This window comes from Candoia aspera, chromosome 1, assembly GCF_035149785.1.
Source record: "Candoia aspera isolate rCanAsp1 chromosome 1, rCanAsp1.hap2, whole genome shotgun sequence".
In the NCBI taxonomy this organism is placed as follows: Eukaryota; Metazoa; Chordata; class Lepidosauria; order Squamata; family Boidae; genus Candoia; species Candoia aspera.
In genome coordinates, this window is record NC_086153.1 from 238,949,993 (window position 1) to 238,972,265 (window position 22,273).

At 41.8% G+C, this 22,273-nt stretch overlaps 1 protein-coding gene across 2 annotated transcripts in view; it reads left to right on the forward strand.

Annotated features, from left to right (window-relative positions):
- Nucleotides 1–2,353: 2,353 nt before the first annotated feature.
- The window catches only part of CD151 (CD151 molecule (Raph blood group)), a 42,881-nt gene continuing 22,961 nt past the window's right edge, over nt 2,354–22,273 (forward strand). Inside the window, exon 1 of one of the 2 annotated variants that reach the window (XM_063289304.1) lies at nt 2,354–2,497. The gene's annotated coding sequence lies outside the window, so the exon portion shown is untranslated. Of the gene's footprint in view, nt 2,498–2,818; nt 2,841–22,273 lie in introns of those variants that run through there. The other variant, XM_063289305.1, reaches the window with a different exon arrangement.

Here is a 22,273-nt window from a genome sequence, read left to right on the forward strand (position 1 = left end):
CAGGTTTTATAAAATGTCACAGTGTCATTCATATTTGTAGTGATGTCTCAAGATTATGTCACATGTAAAGCTAAAGTGTTTCGGCATTTAATGTGTAAATTTTAAAAAATCCAAATAGCATCAGGTTGTGAATCAGGTGTGATAATTGATAAATCAATGAAGGAGCAAGGAAAGCAAGAGTTAAATTCTTCTTCCAGCTTTGCTGCAAATGATCAGACACCCTTCTCCCTGCCAGCTGATGCCATGTGCATTTTTTTTCAAAAAGGAAGCATTGTACCGTACCTTCAAAGCAAGGACACATTTCACATCTATTTGGGCCCTCAGGCTTTGTTTACTTCAGAATGCACAGAAAATAAATTCCCTCTGGAGAGTCTTCAACAGGAAAATGATGACTCATTTCCCATTCTAAAATGAGAGGCTTCTAGCAAGGAAAATTGTTTCCCCAAGTCTATCATCTCTAACGTTTGCAAGGCACTATCAATAAAAAGGAGACATTGCACTGAGGTGGGTGAGTCAGCATGACAGCACTTGGGCTTAAATATACTATCAGTAGTTTAATCAGTCAATGGAAGCTAAAGGATTAAGGCAGTGTTTCTCAACCTTGGCAGCTTGAAGATGCGTGGACTTCAACTCCCAGAATTCCCCAGCCAGCCAATTCCCTATGCTGGCTGGGGAATTCTGGGAGTTGAAGTCCATGCATCTTCAAGCTGCCAAGGTTGAGAAACACTGGATTAAGTAGATCAGAAGCAGATGTATGTGTGTGCTTTATTTTTTTTGGAAAGGAAAATTTAAAAGTTTATAGTTATAGATTAATGGTTCCTCTACAAGTTGCACGAATTATAACAAAGTCTTGTAGTCCTGCAATTTATGCATGTATGATTTCCTAAATTTCAGGGATTCCTGTCCATTTAATCAAATTTGGTGGTTTGGGGGCATACTGCTGGGAAAGAAGCAAATCCACACCATGGTAGGTGGACAACGGTACTCAAATGATGGCATTTTTAAGAACCTTTGCCAGCAACGCCCCTCCGTATTCTGCATACACGAACAGGACTGTCTGTACGTAGAACAGAAAGACACAAATTCAACGTCAGAAATTATAGCAACTTTCTGATAGCAGTGGGAAAACATATCAGTCCCCAGGATGTTTGTGCTTTCGGTTCCTAGCTTTCAGTTCTCAGAAAAAAGGCAAAATAGAGAGGCAACAAATAAAAGCAGTCTTTTTTAAGTCCAACTGTTTTGAAGCAGGATTCCTAGAAAATGACAATTTTCACTGTTCACATGGTTATAGCAAGTTGGATATGAAAGCGAATCAAGACTGTCATTATTATGGATAATTACAACATGTTTACAATCATTAACTAGGCTGTAACAGAGTTTCTGGGAAAACAAACCATTGTAATACCTCTGCAGTCCTTACTCTTTGGAGGTTCCTAACTTTGACCTCTTCCCTTACTTCCAAAATGGTATTTTATTACCATCAAAACTGCTCCACATTTTTTTGCCTCTTTTAATAGCTCTTTGCTCTCTTATGTGCAGTGTATCGACATAGTCATAATCCTGTTTTTTTAATTTAAAATTTAGTGACCTGCAAAGATGTTTTACCTTTAAGATAGCAGGCTTGAACTATGAACTGCATTAAAAAGAAAAAAGCAGTTGCCTGGTTATTTTCTCCATTCTCTAACTTCCCCATATGATAGCTTATGGTTTTATTTGTGTAACATATTAAGCCACAATGAGTAAACCATATTTTAGCCTAGTAGTAAGTTTGTGCTTGTACAAATCTACCAAGCTGGGACAACTAAGTAACCTCTGATTCAGTCAACCAAGAGTAACCACATTGTACAAACTGAACTACTCATAATTACAAAAAAGACACATCAACTTTGTTACAAAAAGACACATCAACTTTGTTACTCCAACTAGGCAGCAGCATGTACCTGATCCAGGCTAATCTTGAAAAGTTAAGTGGGATCTTTCAAGCCTTGTTACCCCATTTGCTTGCAGCCAACGCAAGGAACAGACTCCAGAATGCCACCCGGTGACATCACCACCCATCATTCCCCAGCAAAACATCACAGGGCAGCGTCCCTCGCGTGCAGGGCCGCAACGGGGTGGGGGGAGGGGGCAAGCGCGGCATGTTTGCCCCGGGTGACCCATGTTGCGGGCCTGCTCGCGTGTCCCGTGCCTAACAGGCACAGACCTCCCTTCCCAGGACCCGAATTTCATTTCCAGTCCTGGCCGCGCCTTGGCGTCCTCACTACGTCTCACCGAGGCGGCAGTGGTTCGGTTCTTCCGCTAGGCGTCTCGGAAAAATCAGCGTTTGTTCGAACAGTTAGAAGCATTGAAGCAGCTGCCGGAGCCACGAGAGAACTGGGAGGGGTCTCTCAGGGAGGAGTCGCGGCTGTTCGCAGACTCAGCGAGGCACTTTGGTGGAAGCGATCCCGGCCGCTCTCGCTGCCCGCAGCGCTAGGACCACCCGGCTCGCCAGGCGACGGTAAGGGGGTGATGAAGCCCCGGCTGCCTTCTCGCGAGCCTGCGGATGCTAAGGGGCACCTGCGCGGTTGTAGGCTGGTCTGTCTCGCGAGGGGAGGGGGACGGGCGGAGCTACCTGGGCGAGCGGCCCCACAGGAAGGAAGCCCTTGAGCTACTCAACGGGAAAGCCCGGCTCCTTGTCCTTTCCATCAGCTGCTGTGGCTCGTCCTCTTTGTCTCGCGTGAGGGGGAGGAAAGAGGGAGGCGTTTGGTGTTGGAGGCCCACAAAGTTCCTGAGAGTGACTCTCTGGCGCGCGGGAGCGGAGACTGTGCGCGAAAGGACGTTGCGAGTGTTTCTTCTCCATAGTACGTGTTTTTATAGTTAGGATCTCAGGGGCTGTTGCGGCGAGGGGGAGGGGAAGGTCCGTGCTCTGGAAATCCCCCCCCCCCCTTTCGATTTGGATCTCCTTTTGGAAAAGGCGGTGGCGGAGGAGATGAAGGTTCATGTTATTTGAGCCGCAGGAGGCACGAGCCTTGTTGGAGATCAACTTTTGTTTCGGAAATCCGCGTGGGGGGAGGAATCAAAACTCTCCTTCTCCTCGTGAGTTTATTCTGTGAAAGTGGAACTACGTGATAGCCGCACGCGCGCACACACATAGGGACACTTGATGGCTTTGTTGATTTTTCTCATGGAAAGGGTACCTTAGCTCTGTTACGTGGGTTATTTCTACAAATAATTTTAATTATAATTCATTAGCTATCTAGTCCATGCTTTCTTTTGGACACTCTGGGTAGTGGTGGAAAGTAGAAAGTGCTGTGTGCGATTGGTACGACGCAACGTCTCCTTGTCCTGCTTTTAGACTTCATAGCTTGGGTGTACCTGTTGTGTCTGAATACCCTGCATTTGGTGGTTTACCCATAGTTGTCACTCAAATAATATATAATGTATTTTACTTAGATGGAGTAACTATAGATCCATGTTCTCCAGCCTAGTGCCCCCCCAAAAGGAACTGTGGTTTCCAAAATTCCTGGTCTGCTTGAAATTGTAATTCCCAAATTCTGGAAGTTATAATTTCAGTCACATCTGGAGGATTCCAGTTTGGGGAACACATGTGCAGATGTTGGATTTCAGAGACCTGATTTTTTTTTTTTAAATAGTGGTTCAGGAACTTGCAACATGTGTGTTGGATCAGAGTATATAACAGGACCAAAAAAAAAAAGATATTCTATAACAGACTTTAAAATATGTCAGTCAGTGATTAATCCCCAAATTGGAAAAGGGGTGATTCCTTTTGTTAATGTTCTCACCCTGAAACGTAAAAAGATAGGGGAGATTGTTTTGTACATCTTTGATGTGTAGGTTTGCTTTCTGAATTCTAACATGGTCTTTTGGTTCTGTTTGCACAGTCTGGTAATCTGTGTTAACTGAACCAAATTAGCTGTGTTTACACCTGAGTCAAAAACTAGCCAACCATATTAAGTGTAGTATGCTATGCAATCTCAGCCTTTGAAATACAAAGTTGAAAACATTGAAACACGTAGTAAATCCCCTTGTCAAGATGACGTATGAGTTTGCATTAGGTATTTCTGCATTAGGATTTTCATAAATTTATTTGCACTGATGTGCTTGGGAGACTGAATCAATGTCAAAGTTCCAGAGAAGATTGTCTTCAGTTTATGTTTTCAACTTTCTGATTGCTTTGATGAGCATATACAGGTAGTCCTAGCTTACCAACTGCATTTGGGACTGGCAACTCTGTTGCTAAGTGGCACGGTTGTTAGGTGGGATGTCATGTGACTGTGCTGACTTATGATGTCGGTTCTGGCTGTGGTTGTTAAGCGAATCACTGCAGGTTGTTAAATGTGGCATCACGTGACCATGACTTCCTGCTGGCTTCCCCACTGTCTTTGTTTGTCGGAAGCTGGCAGTGAAGGTTGCAAATGGCGATCACGTGATCGCAGGATGCTGCAACCATCATAAATGTGTGCTGGTTGCTAAGCACCCGAATTATGATCACATGACCCTGGGGACACTGTGATGGCTGCAACTTCAAGGGCCAGTTATAAGTCTTGTGTTTCAGCACCATCGTAAGTCTGAACAGTCGCTGAATGAGTGGATGGTAAAAGAGGGCTACCTGTAATGAAGAAGCTCAAGGGAGTTGCACTTCCACTGTAACAGGAAAAAGGAGCTTGGGCATCTTTTCTGAAGTAAGAATAGTTCATTTATATCATCACTGGGGTAGACACCAAGGGTTTTTTCCCCTTTGGAGGTAATATAACAATAGTAATATGATGGGACGAAACATTCATTACTTCTTGTGGGAACGTGTTCTGATCTGCTGCTCTGTAGAGGCTTCAGTCTTCACCCCCATCAACTCCAGCCAGCTTGCACAAGACAAAGGGGTTGACTTGTGGGAGTTGTCCAGAAATGTGGAGAATGCTAGGCTGCCTATCCCTACTGATAACTTTTTGCTACAGGCCTACTGTTGTACTTTGGGTAATGATTAGATAGGAAGACTTGATCTTGCATTATACCATGCTAACTAATAATACAGCTCACAAAATAGCATCTCTTAATTTCCTAATGTGTTGTAAACACTGTCTTTGTTAAAGTGTGTGTGCCATTGTATAATCTGTTTCCTCAGTCGCTGAGGAGGGTAAACCAACTTAAAGACTCCCTCAAGACCACCTTAATGCCTGGTGACTTTGTGGACACATAAACCTAGTTTTATTGGTAATAGAATGAAGTTGTTCTGCCAATCCCTTCTTCTGGGATGTTTTTTCAATTTCTCAGTCTAGCCTGTAGCTTTGGGGTCTCCTGGTGGTCTTCCATCCAAGTGCTCTTTAGCTCTAGCATTTTGAAATCAGATAGGTTGGCCAGGTGTGGGGGAGAGTGGCTGTGTGCAATGGCAAGGTAGAATAACAAAGAGGAGTGGTGGTCTGGCAGCAGGAAAAGGTGCCAGTAAGGTTTAAGAAAAGGAGAAAGCAACTGCTGGTCTGGAAAGGGCAGCCAGACCTGTAGGCAGTTCTGGGCAATGGTATCTAGGATCTTAGGAACAAACAAAGCTGGAAGGCGATAGTGGAATTTGCTGGCTTTGGCTATAAAGGGCTGGAACTCACTCTTAAAGGAGCAAGGTTCATTTTTTGTTCTGCCAAGCAGCCTTCTGTAATCTAGTGCTCTCACTGCTTATTATGGCAAGTTTTCATCCAACACAAATGAACCAAGGGACCACCTTGGTGGAAGCTGGCTGCAAACTATAGAAAAGGTACCAGAAAATGGTTTAAAATAATACATCGAATTCTGACATTTCTTTTTTTTTAAATAGTTTTGAGAATAGACAGTAACTCAAGAGCATGTTAATTATGCTCTTTGGAAGTAGAATGTAAACTTAATGAAAGGGGTCAGTCAATAAAACTATGCCAATAAACCTGTTTCATTTGCCTGTTTTAAAGGAGTAGATAAATTCTAATGTTGCTTTGAATAACCTCGCCTTCCTCTGTAAGTTTGGGAAAGTAATGAGTAGCCTAAATCTTCTATAACACCCTTGATTCAACATTTAATGGACCCTAATTGAGTTAGTAGAGTGTAATGTATGTCTGCCAAGTCTGGGCTGCAGAATTCCAGATTAAGTGTTGTTTTTGCCATCTTGAGGTCATCCGCATTGTTCCGGCTGGATCTGGAATAAGCTTTCAGTCTTGAAAAACCACAGCTCCTTTTTTTGTTGGAAATTTTTAGTCCCAAGTAAATATCGGTATAGTAGGACTGCTTTACTCTAGACTTGACTTCTACTTTCTCTATCATCAAGTGTGGCTTATCAAGACTAAGACTACTAAAAGGGAAATGCCTTTAAATGAATCAAGGCTGACCTCAAATGGTGAACAGGAGTACAATTTAAGGGAGTTAATTTCCTCTCAAGTCCGCTCATTTCTGGAGATTCAGCCTGTTGTTGAGCAGTAGAAGGGAGAATAGTGGAGACTGAGAATAACAACAGATTAGTAGAGATATCAGGCAAATAAGTGCAGAAACTTGAGTACAGATCTTTGTGGAAGAGAGGTTTTGTACAGGGAACAAATGTGTCAATATCTAGTCACTTGCAGCTAATTCTGAAGGCCAAATTACACAGTATTTAACATATAAATTGTCCCAGAGTACTTTCAGTTTGATTCATTGTATGTAGATGCACAGTGACCCAAATGGGATTGGGACCACTAATTTCAAGGAGGTGAACCACAAAATCTCTCCCATACATATTTATTGCCTTGGTTGGAAAATATGTACGCGTATCTTTTGCTGATATAAGAACTTTATTTTTTTATCACTGGATCAACATGCATGTGGATTTTTTTAAAATAAGGAGTCTCTCTTCATGCATGGTGGTTACATCCTACATCAAGCTACCATATACTTAGGGTAGGATAAATTAAAATTGGAAGGATTCTTGCATGATACCTACACCCATATGTAGCCCATACTGTAAGTTTAGACCACTTGAATCTATAAACAAGACTTACTGGTTCTATATTTGGCACCCCTAGTTGTGTTTCTAATAATAATAATAATTTAATTTTAATTTTAAACATTTAAAAACAAGGAAAAGCAAACAACACAAAATGAATACAAAACAAAAGGAGCAGAGAAAACAAACCTGGATGCGAACAAAGAAAAGGAAGAAAACCAGCATCCATCATCCTCACCAAAGGCCTGGGAGAAGAGCCTCGTCTTCAGGGCTCTCCGAAATACCAGTAGGAGGGAGCTGTTCAAATCTCTGGGGGAACCTAGAGGGCAGGCGCTGCTACGGAGAAGGTGCTTCTGGGGTCCTGATTGTTTAATCAAAGGAACCTGGAGTGCACTAACCCTGCCAGATCAGACCAGCCCAGCATATACTATTGGAGACAGGTAGTACCTCAAGTAACCAGGCCCTATGCCATGTAGGGCTTTATAGGAAACAACCAGCACCTTGAATCGCATCCAGAAGCAAACTGGCAACCAGTGCAACTCATGAAGCAGAGGCGCTACATGGGCATACTGAGGCATTCCAATCACTGCCTATGCGACTGCATTCTAGACCAGTTGAAGCTTCTGGGTGGTCTTCAAGGGTAGTCTCATGTACAGCACATTGCAGTAGTCAAGCTGTGAAGTGACCAGGCATGAATAACTATATGAAGGCCCCCCCATCTAGGAAAGGGTGCAACTGGCACACCAGATGAATCTGGGCAAAGGCCCTCCTGGCCACCCTGCCACCTGCTCATCAAGCAGTAGCTGTGAGTCCAGGAAGACCTCCACATTACATACCACCCTTGAATGGGGAAGTGCCATCCCATCCAAGGTAAAAGATGGAATATCCCCAGATCTGGGTGGTCCTTAGGCTAGCGTCTGGGTTGATTAGAGTAGAAACAAGAGTCTGGATAATAATATTAAAATATTGGCTCAAACTCATTTATCAGTCCATTGGGATTCTACATTTTGTTTTAAGTGATACGTTCCACTCTGCTGGGAAGAACTCTCAGAAGTAGAAAGTGATGGGGCTTTATCACTGTGACTTTTCCCAGACTGCTTTATGTAGCCTTGGCTGGCTGCAGATTCATGAACACCGAACAAAATTCTGTTACAGCATAACCTGAACCAATTACGCAGCTTCTGGAAGCTGCCAAAAATATTTAATGAGAGGGGCATGGCTTCCTGCCTTCATATATTGATGTACACAAAATGTCCTCTCTCCGCTATTAGAGGGCAGATACCATAATGTTCCTAAGCACGTTGTTTGTGTCGCATAATACAGGTTGAATTGATCACGCATGTTCTTTTTTAATGTAGAGTTTATTTGACCATGGGCCAAAATCTTATTTTTCCTCTTGCAAGCATTTCTGTCATACCTTTTCCCAAGCTGCTTTATTTGAAGTGCCAGAGCTGGAGTGACAGGACATAAAGGGCTGTATCTCATTTCATCTGTGTCTGGATAACAAATGTAGCCTTTATTTTTGGATTGCTAGTTTTGAAAGACAAATGTCCCAACCCCCCCCCCCCGATCTATTTTTTTTTAATGATGTTACAGAAGTGTATTGGGGGGAAGAAGGTGTGGCTGGGAGGTATTTCCTTTGGCATCTGCTGTCCTGCAGTCTGTTTTGTATCATTGCCTAGTTAAGGCCAGTTTTGCTCAGTGAAATATGCTTGGGAGGAAGTGTTTTTCCATTCTTGGCCTCCCAGATGCCTCCTTTGACACATAATATCATTTCCTTCTGGTCCTAAAGAAAATCTGCTGCTTGAGGATTTAGTAGTGCTCCCACAAACAGCATGGGGGATTCTAATGAAAACAAAGGCATCGGAGAGAAGCTGCTTATGTGGGCAAAACAGAGTTTGTGCTAGCCATTTGTATCTGAAGTCTCCTGAAAGCAGCATAGGGTAGCAGATTTTGTTCAGGATGGGATGATGTAAAAAAACAAACCTGCTTCTACAGACAGTCTACACTAGGGACGACCAGCTTTGGCAAGCGAGCGGGTGCTGAAGGCTTCACATGGCCTTTGAGTGCTGTGCTGCTTTCTTAAAAGTGGCAGTGTCTCTTTGCTCCTTGTTTCTGCTTATATCACATCATTGGATGCCAGTTCATTGAATGGCTGGCTTACACATCATGGGAAGTCATCAGCCATGGTTTGTGAATGGTGATAGCTGCATTTGCACAAGTCAGAGCCGAGTAGCATATGATTCCATTTTCTTCTGAAAAGGTCTACACCCCTGCCTGTAGCTATTTCTCTGTCTTCATGCTGCTTGAATTTTAACTACTGTTTCATCACGACTGTTCCATGGCTGTGAATGCAGTTTGGCTCATTGTACTTGTCCTGGACTTTCTCCCATCTCCTGCAGTTCTTTGAGTTTTGAACACATCTGCATTTGTTTCTGTAGTTTGCATACAACCTGTATTCTCCACTGGGCATAGTGCCCTGAATCTATAAGATCATTTAACCTCCAAAATGTATATTTTACGGATTTATGATTATCATATGGGACCTATATCCATATTGTGTACAGTACGTTTTTAGTAGGATGAGTTTGGGGTCTATGATTTTAATCCTGTCTGGTTCCCTAGGCACTGCTGATGAAGCATCCTTCCCAACATGAATTTCACTGTATCTGTATGGAGAAATGATCTCTTGACACAAAACTAAAAATCTCCTATTTCCCCATCTCAACCTAAGTGTTGCAGATCGTTTTTCTTTCTGAAATACAAGATAGGACTCCAGTCAGTGAGCTTCCTGAGATTTTTCTCTGGCTGTATTATGACACGATTCACAAACATTCACATTTACTATTTTATCTCTTAGAAAACATGTTAACAACTTGGGAAAAAAATCCCTTCCACCTACTTGTTCAACTATAGGGTTGTTTAAAAGGTGCATAAATGTTAGAAAGATGTTATTTTATTGGAATATTTGGAAGCAATGACAGCTAAAAGGGGTGGATTTATTGTTAATGGTGCATTGAAATGCAGCTTTTCTTCAAATTGCAGCAATGTGCAACTTGGAAGATATACTGTGAAGCAGCTCAATTTAGTTGATTAGTACCTGACCTTCACTGTGAAAAAGAGGTTTAGTATTTACAGAAGAAAAATTACTTTAGTTTGAGTGAGAATATTATCGTCGGTTACTAGAGAATGCAAGGAATATTGATATCCTTGTAAATTTAAATAGCACAGTGGGGGGAAACTCCAGATCTGTATTAAACTGCTTTCCAGTTGCATTGGTTATTCTGTGTTTAGTCTGTATGATGAAATGATGGTATAGTATTCAGTTAACCTTTCCTGCCATTGGAATGACCGCTGCAAAAACAAGGGGTTGGCGGAGAACGATTACTCCTCTGCAGCTCTTCCCATATCATATATGGGAACTTGCAGGAACAGAAGCAAGTCCCATCATGCAAGCAGAAATCCAGGCATCTAACTTCGGATTTTATCCAAAGGAGGAAGCTGCACAACATGGAAAAATGCAGAGTTGGATTGAATTAAGATTTGTAATGGGGAAAAAATGTGTTTTTTGGACACACAACCACAAATGAGTTTATTCTTTGTAAGAAATAACTCTGAGGAAAATTACTGGGATAATCCTTCCTAACAAGGGATTATTGTCAAAGAAATACAACATACAGATAGAATTTAGATAGAGGTTACCTGGAAAAGATGATGGAAAAGTGATTTGGCCAGAAAAGTTAGAGGGAAAACAATAGATCTCTCCTTTCCTCAGTGTAAGACATGTCCTTTATTTACCTTTAATCCAACAAATGTGGGCTGTGTATCGGAGGCATGCAAGACAGCTCAACCATTTCCACATGACTTGTCTTTGCAGAATACAGTATTAGGTATCAGAGGGCTAGATAAAGTACCAGGCACTGGAGTTCTCTCTAGAGCAAGTCTACCATCAATCCACACTGCTGATGAGATAACAGACCTGGTGGGCAGATCACATCATCTGTATGCTGGACAAGCACATACCCAAGCAGTTCCTTTCTGGGGAACTCTCTGCTGGAAAATGCTCGCGTGGAGGGCAGAAGAAATGTTTCAAAGATACATTAAAGGCCTCCCTGAAGTCACTTGACATAGACACAACCACCTGGGAAACACTGGTACAAAATTGCTCTACCTGGTGTGGCCTCATCCATAAGGGCTGTCAAGCTTACGAAGTAAGGCGCACTGCAGAAACACAACATAAGCGCAAGCTGCGCAAGTCTAGAGCCATCAGTGCAACAACTGTAGTGTCTACACATGTTTGCCCAACATGTGCCAGGACATTCCGTTTGTGAATTGGCCTGACCAGTCGTTTTCAGACACACCACATTTAGTGTTAACATGACTAATGGTGTTGAGGTCTTCATCAATGACGATAGACGAACAACAACCCAACAAAAGAATTGATGGAAATAGGCAGGTGTGTTTTTGGTCTTGGATGCCGACCATACATAGAAATGCCCTCCAATACATGATGTCTGAGGGAAAAAGGGCTAGACATTGGAAATTAGACCTAGCTGAAACTTTGGTGATCTGAAAATTCAAGGAGGATAGGACCTTGTTAGTACTTTGATGGGAGGCCACTGGGAGATGCTAGAGCTACCCTCTACTGTGAGAAGTAGACAAAAATGTCCTGCAGTGGCCAACTAATTTTGTACTGCAACCAAGGAAACTACATGGTTATTTCCACAAAGACACCAGGAGTTAAAACTGACTTGAAAGAGCCTTAAGCAGCTTTAGTTGAGAAATATAACCCAATTGTGATTTTATTGTTTACATGAATCTATTTTTGTAAAACTTGCAAAGCTCACTGAATTTTCAGTGGTGCATGTGCACTAGAAGGGAAGGAAATATATTTTTATTTGGAATTAAAATGCACTCTTAGAAATAAAAGTCATTATTGACACATATTGCGTAGCTGATTGATTTGGTCTTTATATGTCTCAGAGTGAGGGAGAACCAACAGTGGCAAACTATTGAGTTCCATTGACACTTTTTGCTGTTTACAGGTAGTCCTTGCTTAACGACAATTTGTTTAGCAACTGTCTGGAGTTACGACGGCACTGAAAAACTGACTTATGACTGTTCCTCGCACTTATGACCGTCACAGCCTACCCCCAGTCACGTGATCGCAATTCGGGCACTTGGCAACTGTCACACATTTATGATGGTTGCAGTGTCCCACAGTCATGTGATTGCCATTTTTGACCTTACCAGCCAGCTTCCAATAAGCAAAATCAATAGGAGACCATGCAATTCGCTTAACGACTGTGTGGTTTGCTTAACAACCATGTGGTTCAGCTTAACAACCGCTGCAAAAATGGTTGTAAAATCGGGTCTGGATTCGCTTAACTGCATCACTTGGCAACCTAAATTCTGGTCCCAATTGTGGTCGTTAAGTGAGGACTACCTGTACTAGAACATTTCAGGTAAATATTTGTGTTTTTTCCTGCATGGAGAAATTGACAGTGTTGGAGAGCAGAACATACTTTCATTAAGGGCCACTCTTTGACATTATATGGACAGATGAGAGGCTGGATTCAGCCCCTGGCACAGAATTTTAAATCTGGTTTTAAAGAAGAGTGGCAAGCTGTGGCCTTCCAGATGTTGTGAAATTGCACAGAGGTAAGTGTCAGTTGTTCCAAATCACGTCACAACAGACAATTCTGCGTGGGCACCGGTGACATTCTTGGAATTATGTTCTGTGTGACACTGAGTAAAATCTATCCAGAAGAGCAGGTGGCAGCTGCAGCTCAGAAGGCCTTTGCACAAATCCATCTTGGGCTCCACGTGCACCCATTTCTGGATCAAGAGGCCTTACATTCACTAATGCCTTGTCACCTCTTGTCTGGATTACTGCAATGCGCTCTACCTGGGGCTGTCCTTGAAGACCACTGGTCCAGAAGGCAGCATCCTGGGCAGTTATAGGTATTCCTCAGTATGACCATGTGACACCTCTGCTTCAGGAGCTGCATTGGTTACCAGTAAGCTTATGGTTAATTTTTTTTTTGAGGTAATAACTTCAGGTTTATTAGCAAGCATTCATCATATAACTTGTGGCTTTTAAGCAAAAAGCACTTAGTTCCAAGTATGTATTTATATAAGAAAATGAGTTCAGCATGAAGAGTGGTACAGACCTTGCAACGTTTATGATGTTTCCCAATGTTACTTGCTTTAAAAGCCATTTAAGAGCCCCATTTTGCACTCCAGCCTCCTGTGAATTTTCCCTGTTTCTTTTTAATTGTTAGCAAGAAACAGTGGGCTAGATTTCTAGTAACAAGTGGGTAGATGAACATATCCAGAAATCTGTTTTCCTTTTACTTGTTCCCCCATCTTCCTTGATATCTCATATTCCACCAAGAAGTGTTAGGATAGTCACAATATTGTAAGACTTCTTCATTTATTACACTCTCATTGCGGTTATTTTCCTCAAAATACTCACATTATATACTTTTTATTAAGTCCTAGAACTGAGCTCCAGGAAAGGAGTAGGAGAAAAAAAAGGCCCATAGATAACTAAGTAATAATATGAGTCAAGCAGTTGAAAGGATTTTTATTCAGAATCTTTAAAGTTTCAAAAGAATCTCAGTTATGCACTCTGAGAGAACTGTTCAGCTATTCAGAAGTTTTAAATGTTAAGACAGGGCAAATTGTATGCTTTCTGTACATTAGAGAGAGAGAGAATCTTATGTATGTCAGACACACACTAATAAAATCATTTCAGAAAAAGATCAGCCGAAGCCTCAAAAGGGGCAGGCAGCTCTGTTGGGCTTATATTAAGAAAGCAGCCAATCAGTTGATGGCAGCGCCAGTGTACAGAATATAATGTTTTTAACTAAAGCTCCTTTTGTTCTTAAAGCTTTTTGCATGACTGATTCACAGAAGCCACTTCAGCAGCCATTGAAATGAATGGGGGAACAATAAGTAATGAAGGACTCACATCTTTCAGTGAAGTGTCAAGAGCCAGGGCCCTAGAAGACAGCTCTTTTTAATCTGGTCTAAGTCTGCCAAACCCAGCGTAGCTGCACTCAGCTTTCATTCAGCAAAATGAAAGGTGTGTATTTTCCTTAGGAAGGCTTTTTCACACTACTGTTACAGGGAAAGAATAGAGTTGGAGCCCCCCCCCCATGTGACACCCTTGGGCCTCCAGGCATCATCATCTTGCCCCCACTTGACCATTTACATTTTAAAGCATTATCTTGATTTCTAAAAAAGAAGCGAAACTGCCATGCCATAAATAAAAGCATCAGACTTTTCCCCCCAAGAATAAAATGAAGAATGATTATATCCTGGTGCTTTGAAGTATATTCATCTGCCAAGGAAGTTTGATTTGAAGGACCCTTTCTACCTTTTTTTCACCACCACCACTCATACTGAAAATCACTCTTGTGGAAGTTGCGAAGTAATCGTGCAAAAATATATTTGGCCAAGAAATAAAGAGGGCCCATCAAATTTAATATGCTGTATCATAAGCAGGGTAGGAATCTATGAGTTTCCTAAAACAAGAGGGATATCTGCATTGCCCAGGGCTTGGATGTGTGTTTTAATATAATGTGTTCACTTAGCTGGTTGGCTGAGGACTAGCCCCATCCATCTGGATTTTCTTGCATGAAATGCTTTGTAGCCTTTATCTTACATCCTGACTGTGAAATACAGCAATAATATCTTCAGTGCAGGTTTACGTCATCCTTGGACAGCAAGGACTGGTAACATTTTCTGGCACCTTACCCTGTCCTTTAAAGCAGTGCCCTGTAATTTGACTCCTTTTAAAAGTACCTACTCTGAAAACATAAGAAGCCTTTGAAAATATCTATTTACATTTTTTCCCTAATTGGAAAATGGACACTCACACGCGGGGAGCTTGATTTCTTTTTCTAAATAAATATCTAGCTTGCCTGTCTTGGAAAAGCTGAAGGAGACAACCAGAATAAAGCAACATATCACAGTCCCCCAACCTGGTGAACCCCAGATATGTTTCTGGCCAGAAGAGCCATGGGATGATGAGAATTGTAGTCCAGTACATCAAGAAAGCAGATCTGTACACAAATCATCCTGGCTGAGAATATTGAAACTGATATCCAATAATTTTGAAGGGCATCTGGGTTGCGGAAGTCTGTAGTAGGCTGTTAAGAAAGTTTAGCAAAATGGTATATTGGCAAGAGCCTCTTCCCAGTCCCACAAAGGGAAGAATAATTGCCTGTTTTTAAGGCTCTGGGCAACAATTAAGCTTTGAGCCACCAGGTACATATTTTCATTATTCCTAAAATAATGAAAAAACAGTGCTTTAATATTTCTGGACTGAAGTGTTTATTATGTTCTTGTTTTGCTTGACCTTGGCTTCTAAATCTAGGTAAGATTTGCTTGGCCTTTATTTCCTAAACCCCTACTTTGGGTTTAGATCTAACCATAAGGTAGGCTACAAAGAAATAGCTTCAGAAGCTGCTTTCTTTATTATGATACAAGAAGAGACAAGTGCGAAGGGCAAGGAGTGTGGTTAAAAGGATGGTTATAATTATGTGATGATGTGAGCAGATGACTTTGTTGAGCTTCTTGTTTGTAATTCATAATTCAGTGCTTAGTATATGCCAGATGAGAGAAAACCCAAGTCCAACAGGTATTCTACCCAATTCTGCATCTATGCCTTGGGACAATCTCTGGTTGGGTTCACACATTGTCAGAGGGTACAGGTAGTCCTCGACGTATGACACAGTAGGGACCGGAAAATTCAATGTTCAGTGGTGTGGTTGTTAAGCAAGGCATCACATGACCACACCCAATTTTACAACATTTTTTTTGCAGCAGTTGTTAAGCGATTCACGTGGTTTCCCATTGATTTTGCTTGTCAGAAGCTGGTTGGGAAGGTTGCAAATGGCGATCACATGATTCCAGGACACTGCAACCATTGAAAATACGTCAGTTGCCAAGTGCCCAAATTTTGATCATGTGACTGCGGGGATGCTGTGACGGTTGTAAGTGCGAGGATCGGTTGTAAGTCACTTTTTTCAGAGCTGTCATAACTTCAAACGGTCACTAAACAAATGTAGACTTCCTAAAGCACAAGTTAGGTTGCAGTATTCTCAATAACAAAAGCCTGTATAGTTAAGTAGTATAAGCCACGAAGAAACTGCTGGATCTTGCCATTGATGAGATTTTACAAAGTGAATGCAGGTGTTTCAGCTAATCTGCCACTGAATAGCCTTTAAGCTTTTATTTTTGTTTCCTTATCCCTAAGATACAATTTCTCTTATTCTCTTCTTAAAGTGCATGTAAACTATATTTGATGTTGGTAGATTTGTGTGAATAAGCCCAAAGAAGTTAATAGCCAGCAGTTTTTTTGTGTGTCTGTACGTGTGTGTGTGTTTAATTACTAGCATTTCTATCCTGTCACAGAGGGTGGGGAAATTCAGAATGCTAATTTCTCAGACGGACAGTAGAAAAATTACGTTCTTCAGAATTGGTCAGTGAAAGGAAGGCTAAGGAGTGGGATAGATGCATCCTTCTTCCTATGGAGCTAACAGTGAAACTAAGCAGACTGGCGGAGGGTGAGGAGGAAGAATGGAGGCTCTTGTTCCTCTGCCAGCCTCTTCACTCACCTATATGGAATTGCTGTTCTCTTGTGGCAATCAGGTGACTTGTCAAAGACCCACTGGATATACCAGCCTCAGTGTTTTGCTGGTTTGAGACAATTGGTGCTATTACTTGGTAGACTCAGACTCAGTTAAAATGAATTGATTTCAGTGTAGGAAAATTGAGTCCTTTTGAAGAAAGAAACTGGGATTCCCAGTTTATAGATGATGCACCCAAGTGCCTCATCAGGCATAATATTGAAAAATGGCCTTTTATCTTGCTTTGAGTGCAGGAGAGAATTGTTATACTATTATGGTAATGTTTGGTGTTCGCTTTTAAAATATTTTTAATGATTTTTTTAAATCTTCGGGGTGCCTATTAAGTTGAACAAACTGTTTGGAAATAGATCGGTCTAATTGGTTTTGGAATCTTAGATAGAAATGCTTTATGAAAAGCCCTCGTGTTTGGAGAAATGGGCAAAACTCTCTTAAGATATTTTCCCAAAGCCTCATAAGAATAGTAATAACTGTGCAATGAGCTATGGATATATTTTCTCCCTAGCTCCCCTTTTGGCTTCCTTTGGCTGAATGATTCTACCATGCACCTGTGCATGAAACTGCAAGAAACCAGTTGGTAATTAATTGTATTTTATTGCTGTCTCTTTGAACGTATGTCTAAATAACAAGAAAATGTTGCCTGAAGGATGTTTGCAGTCTTTCTTGGTGATACACACCTTGAAATGTGTATGAACAGCTCCAGATACTTCTACATGTTATGTTTTGCATGATCTTGTGCCATTGAGCTGCTAACTCAGCCTTTGTGTGCTGAAGGAGAATATGGTGGCTTGGAATGAAATACAAGCCATCAAGATATTGCAGGACCCTCTAGAGAGCTGCCTTTTGTGGCTTCGGAAGAGCGGGCTCGGCTGATGGCTGATGGCCTGAGAAGTTGTCCTTCTCAGAAATGGAGGTTGGAACAGTTGTCCTCTGGGACCTCTTTCCGTTCTTTGGTTCCCAACCTTAAATTGCAGCAGAAGATTGGAATTACTCCAATGTTTTGCTGGGGCTTGAACTGAAAATCAACCACAATCTGGATGAGAAAATTGCAGAACATAATTTAGATAACGAATGAACCACCCTACCCTCTGTAGAGGAGTTTCCCTCTATTTGTCATTTTCAATTTCCTTTCCCATAAGCTTGGGGAGGATGCTGAGAAACTAATTTTCCTCCTGGCTCTGAGCAATGTTTTACTACCCTAGATTACTGAACTCCTAAATTGATGCAGGAAACTACTCATTAGATTTAATTCCAGTGGATGCAGGAAGGTGCTGTATCTCTCTACAACAGCTTTATGGCTGCTGGTGGAGAGAATGAATTCATCAAATAGTGATGATGACGTGATCTGCAAATTGATCCTATGTTGGGTGTATCTTCCTTTCCACTGTGCACTGTACCAGATGAACAAAGGGGGATAGCAGAATATTTATTATGTTCATTTTCTGGATTAGATGATCCAAGCAAACTGGTGTGTTCTATTGAGATTGTCTCTTGAAATTATCTGTGCATAGCTCAGCATGTGCCATGTGAACGTGAGAATAGACTTGCTGGATCAAGCCTTGGCCCTTCTAGTCACCATACCATCTTACATGGTGGTCCACCAAGGCATCTTGGAAGCCCACAAATAGGAGATTAAAACAGACCTCCTTTCCTATGGTTGCTGCCTAAAGCTCAAAGGGTGTTGTCTTGTGACTTGAAACAGATCACTCAATTTTGCCTTTGTTTGGATTAGTCTTGTAAGCATTGTGCAGAACTTGATACATTTTACAGATGTTTTAATATATTTTTCTGTTTGGTAGACAATTCAGTATCTTGAGAATGTTCTTGATATTTTACCTCTTCTTATGGGCACTTTGACAGTTCTTGTAATTGTGAAGACCAAGCCATAACATGGAAAAATTCAAGTGGTTAGGTATGAGCATAATTTCCAGGGATCGTGAGACTGGCTTTTAGCAGAAGCAGAACAAGAGGCACCAAAAGAAACAAAATAATCTCTTGTTTAGACTGTCTAATTTATATATGTGGCATTGCAAAATCCAGATTTCCTCAGCACAAGTACATGCAAATTCTGGGATCAGAAAGATACTGTGGTGCATACAGAACTGTGGTGCTACCTTAGAGGCAGACAATCTTTTCAGGCATTTGGAATTTTAAGAGCATATTGTGGTTGCTGTCACAAAACATCTACCATGAAAACTTGCCTATGCACCAAATTGCTATTCCAGGTGGTGTGATCAGTCACAGGATGACAGTTTATTAGAAAAGAAGCTGGTGAGGTTCTCCCCACCAGTCCATCTAGTCCTTTCACAATGTTTCCTACCATCCCAGCTTTTCACTTTTGCCTGTCCAAGTGGACACGCTTCCAAACAAAGCGCTGAACTATAGCCACCCACCAGTTTTATTTTCTAAAAATGCTTCTGGCATAAGTATTTTGCAAGAGGCTGGCACTTTGCTAGGTTCAGGAGAGCAAGGAACCTGATAGGCACCAAGGAAGGTGCCCACAAATATCACATTTTCTACCTTGAGAGATTAATGGACTTTGCATCTCCACTGCACCATGAAAAGGCCTAGCTTGTTCCAACTGATGGCACAGAAAAGCATGGACATGCAGGGATAGAATTGCCTTCAGAGCATGATTGGCTCCTCTGGCATGCCAGTTTCATTGCAAGAACGGTCTTGTTGTACTCTGAAATGCTGCTTTCTGGCCAGAACAACTGGAGACAGCAATGATAGTTCCGTGATTCACTGGCCGTTAACCTCACGTTAATCACTCTGCTTCATGAATTTCCAGCTGCTTTCTGGCTACAGCATTAAAATCAGTAAGACTGCTTTTTAAAACTGCGTCTGTGAAATCCCACTTACTCTACAAGCAGAACTGTGCTGGATTGGAAGCATCTGATGCATCTGAAAATTTAGAATGAACTGCAATATCCCTTACAGTGCTGAATTATTTCCTGTGATCATGTGATAAAAAAGAGGAAGCAGTAATAGAAATGGAGCAGTTTGCGGTAATGTCGAATCAGATCTGAAATCTCATTTCTTACGATGCTGAGGAAAGGGAAAATACATGTCCAGGGGCTGAAATCTAGCTTGATGTAATCCTGACTCCCAGCCACTCCACTTATAAGCTGACTGTAAAATGGCAGTTTCTGCAGTCTACTCACAAGTAGCGTCTGTCTGGAGTCATGTGGATAATCTCAACGATCTCTCCTTTGTTCTGGAGAGTTTCTGCTGGCCCGGATCCAGCATCCAGCTGCGATCTCCCTGGCAAAAGCTGTCTTGCTAGGGAGCAAACTAGTAAGCCATCAGCTCACCATGGCGCTCACAGGAAGTGGCTTCCATGGTAGCTCAAGAAGGTAGCGTAGAAGTGTTAGCTGAAAAACAAGATTTCCTCCCAGATCTTAGTATGTGCTACTCTGTAAGTGATGCTGAACTTTTATGGGGATTAGCTTCTGGGCTGATGGGTTCTGCTTTTCCACCATCCTTGATATGCTACTTCCCTCAGGTATAGTCATTCTTCAATGACACCAAATGCATAAAATGTTGTTGCATATTTCATTATTCTCAATATTTCTTCAAGTTTAATTTCTTCATTCTAAATAAGAATGTTTTCCTTATTTAGAAATACATGTTTGGGGGCATTACAAAAAGGTCTAGTGAAACTAACCAACAGTTCTGTCATCGCTTCAGATTTATCATTCTTTGGAATAGGAATCATGAAAGCTAAAGCCAGTTTATTTCCATAAGATATGCACCCTCCTTTGTGGCTGATTCCGCTAAGTAATTATGAAAGACTGTGGGAAGGAAGGGGAGAAGAGACAACAACAGACCAAAGTGAGAGCTCTGGGTGTGTTTTGAAGAGATTCCACCTGGCTATAAGTGTGGCTGGGAATTTACTCATAAAGTTTTAAAGATTGTGCCGTTTTTATCTCAGATTAGCCTTAATTATGCCTTCCTGAAATCCGTGTGGTTCCTGCTTCTTGGATTTGTTAGCTATGTGGGGCTTGACAACAATCTGTCCTATAGCATTTCTGTTCTGGGAGCAGTAAATCTCTCACTATTTACAAGCAATAAATCCCTGGGACACCTAATAGAAGTGGGATATTGGAAGGTGAAGGGATGCATATAAAGCTCCATTTGACAGGGGAGCATGGACATGTTTCATGATGACTGGGCTGTCAGGAAGCCAAGACTGGAGCATTCTGTCCCTGATACTCTCTTGGATGCATATAGTCGTCTCTCAGTCTCTCCTTTTGTTTGTGAATAAGATCCTCGGCCAACCATGCCGTCACCTATTCTAAGAGAAAAATAATTTGCTCTGTTTATGCGCAGTTGGGCAAAAGGAACAGATTGGATTGGAGATGGAAGCATTCCCATTTTTTTCTCCAGAAAAATGTCCCATGTCCTGGGGAGATGGCAGAGCTTTCTAAATGCAAGAGACCAAAAATAATAAAAAAAGTATTTGTTTTGCGAACTCCCATTCATAGTAAATCCAGAGTGCCTCTTTAACTTGATGCCATCATGCGAAACCTAAGAGAGTGCATTCTTATACATTTGCATGCTCTCTTTCTCTGTATAGCCTTCTGGGAATAATTCAAGATACCGGTAATAATTTACAAAAACCTGTGTGCCTGGAATCAGCGTACCTTGAAGATTGCTTTGGTTCACCTCTATAAAGATCAGCCAGCTTTCGTAGCCTACCATGGAATTGGGGTTATAGGAAAATGCTTAGAATCCTGCAGGTCATGGAGTTTGACATTGTTAATGTCAGAGATGACTTGGACCTGATTCCTTCTGTTTGCACATTGGGCTTGCATGGTTATCAGCCTTGCATTTATTTTCAACTTTCAGTCTTTCCAACTCAGCAGAGTGTTAGAAAGAAGTGCTGGGACTCTGTTAATCCATCAGTCAGCATGATACATCTTGAAAACTGAACAGAATGGGACCAGATTTACTGAATATTTGTTTAGGCTGTGTGTGTGTGTGTGTGTGTGTGTGCGCGCATGCGGAGTTTGAATTCAGAAGGAGGCCAGATCAGGCTGGGGCTAGAGAGAGAAAAAAAATATCTCCCAGTTCTTCCTGTTCATCCCTAGAGGAGAAGCCATTGGGCAGGCCTGTGAAAGTTGGCAGCTGTTCCACTCTAAGGGCTGATCCAGATTTCCTGCTTGCCCCAGTGAAAGGACAGTCCACTAACCATTTTGTGAGGGCAGGGGTGCACAACATTGTCCCCAGCACACCCCCAAGCCACTTCTGCCTGTCATTTCTTGTTCGAAATCAGAAGTAGTGCCTTCCAACTTCTGCCAGCACAAGTGATACCAACTGGTCTACCTGCTGCATTTCACTCCACTGTGGGCAATATCTTCTCTCTGATTGGGTGGTGGGCACTGTGGCAGGAATGCCCCATACCTTCCCGTTCCTGATAGCTGCCTTGTATGGCCATTTCCTCCTAAGCTGCTGGGTTTCCTCCCCCCGCCCCCATTTCACTGGTAAATAGTTTACCTCTGATTCTTTTCCTTTTCTTAGTTTCATTGGTCCTCCAATGCACCAGTAAAAGTCTGGACTTTCTTAAAAAACAAAACAGTGGAACAGTGATAGGTGGACTTTCCTTTCTTGCTTGAGTGAAATAGAGTTCTGCTAGTTTCCCCTTGTAGCCTAACTTACAGGAAGAACAGTAAAACTGTGT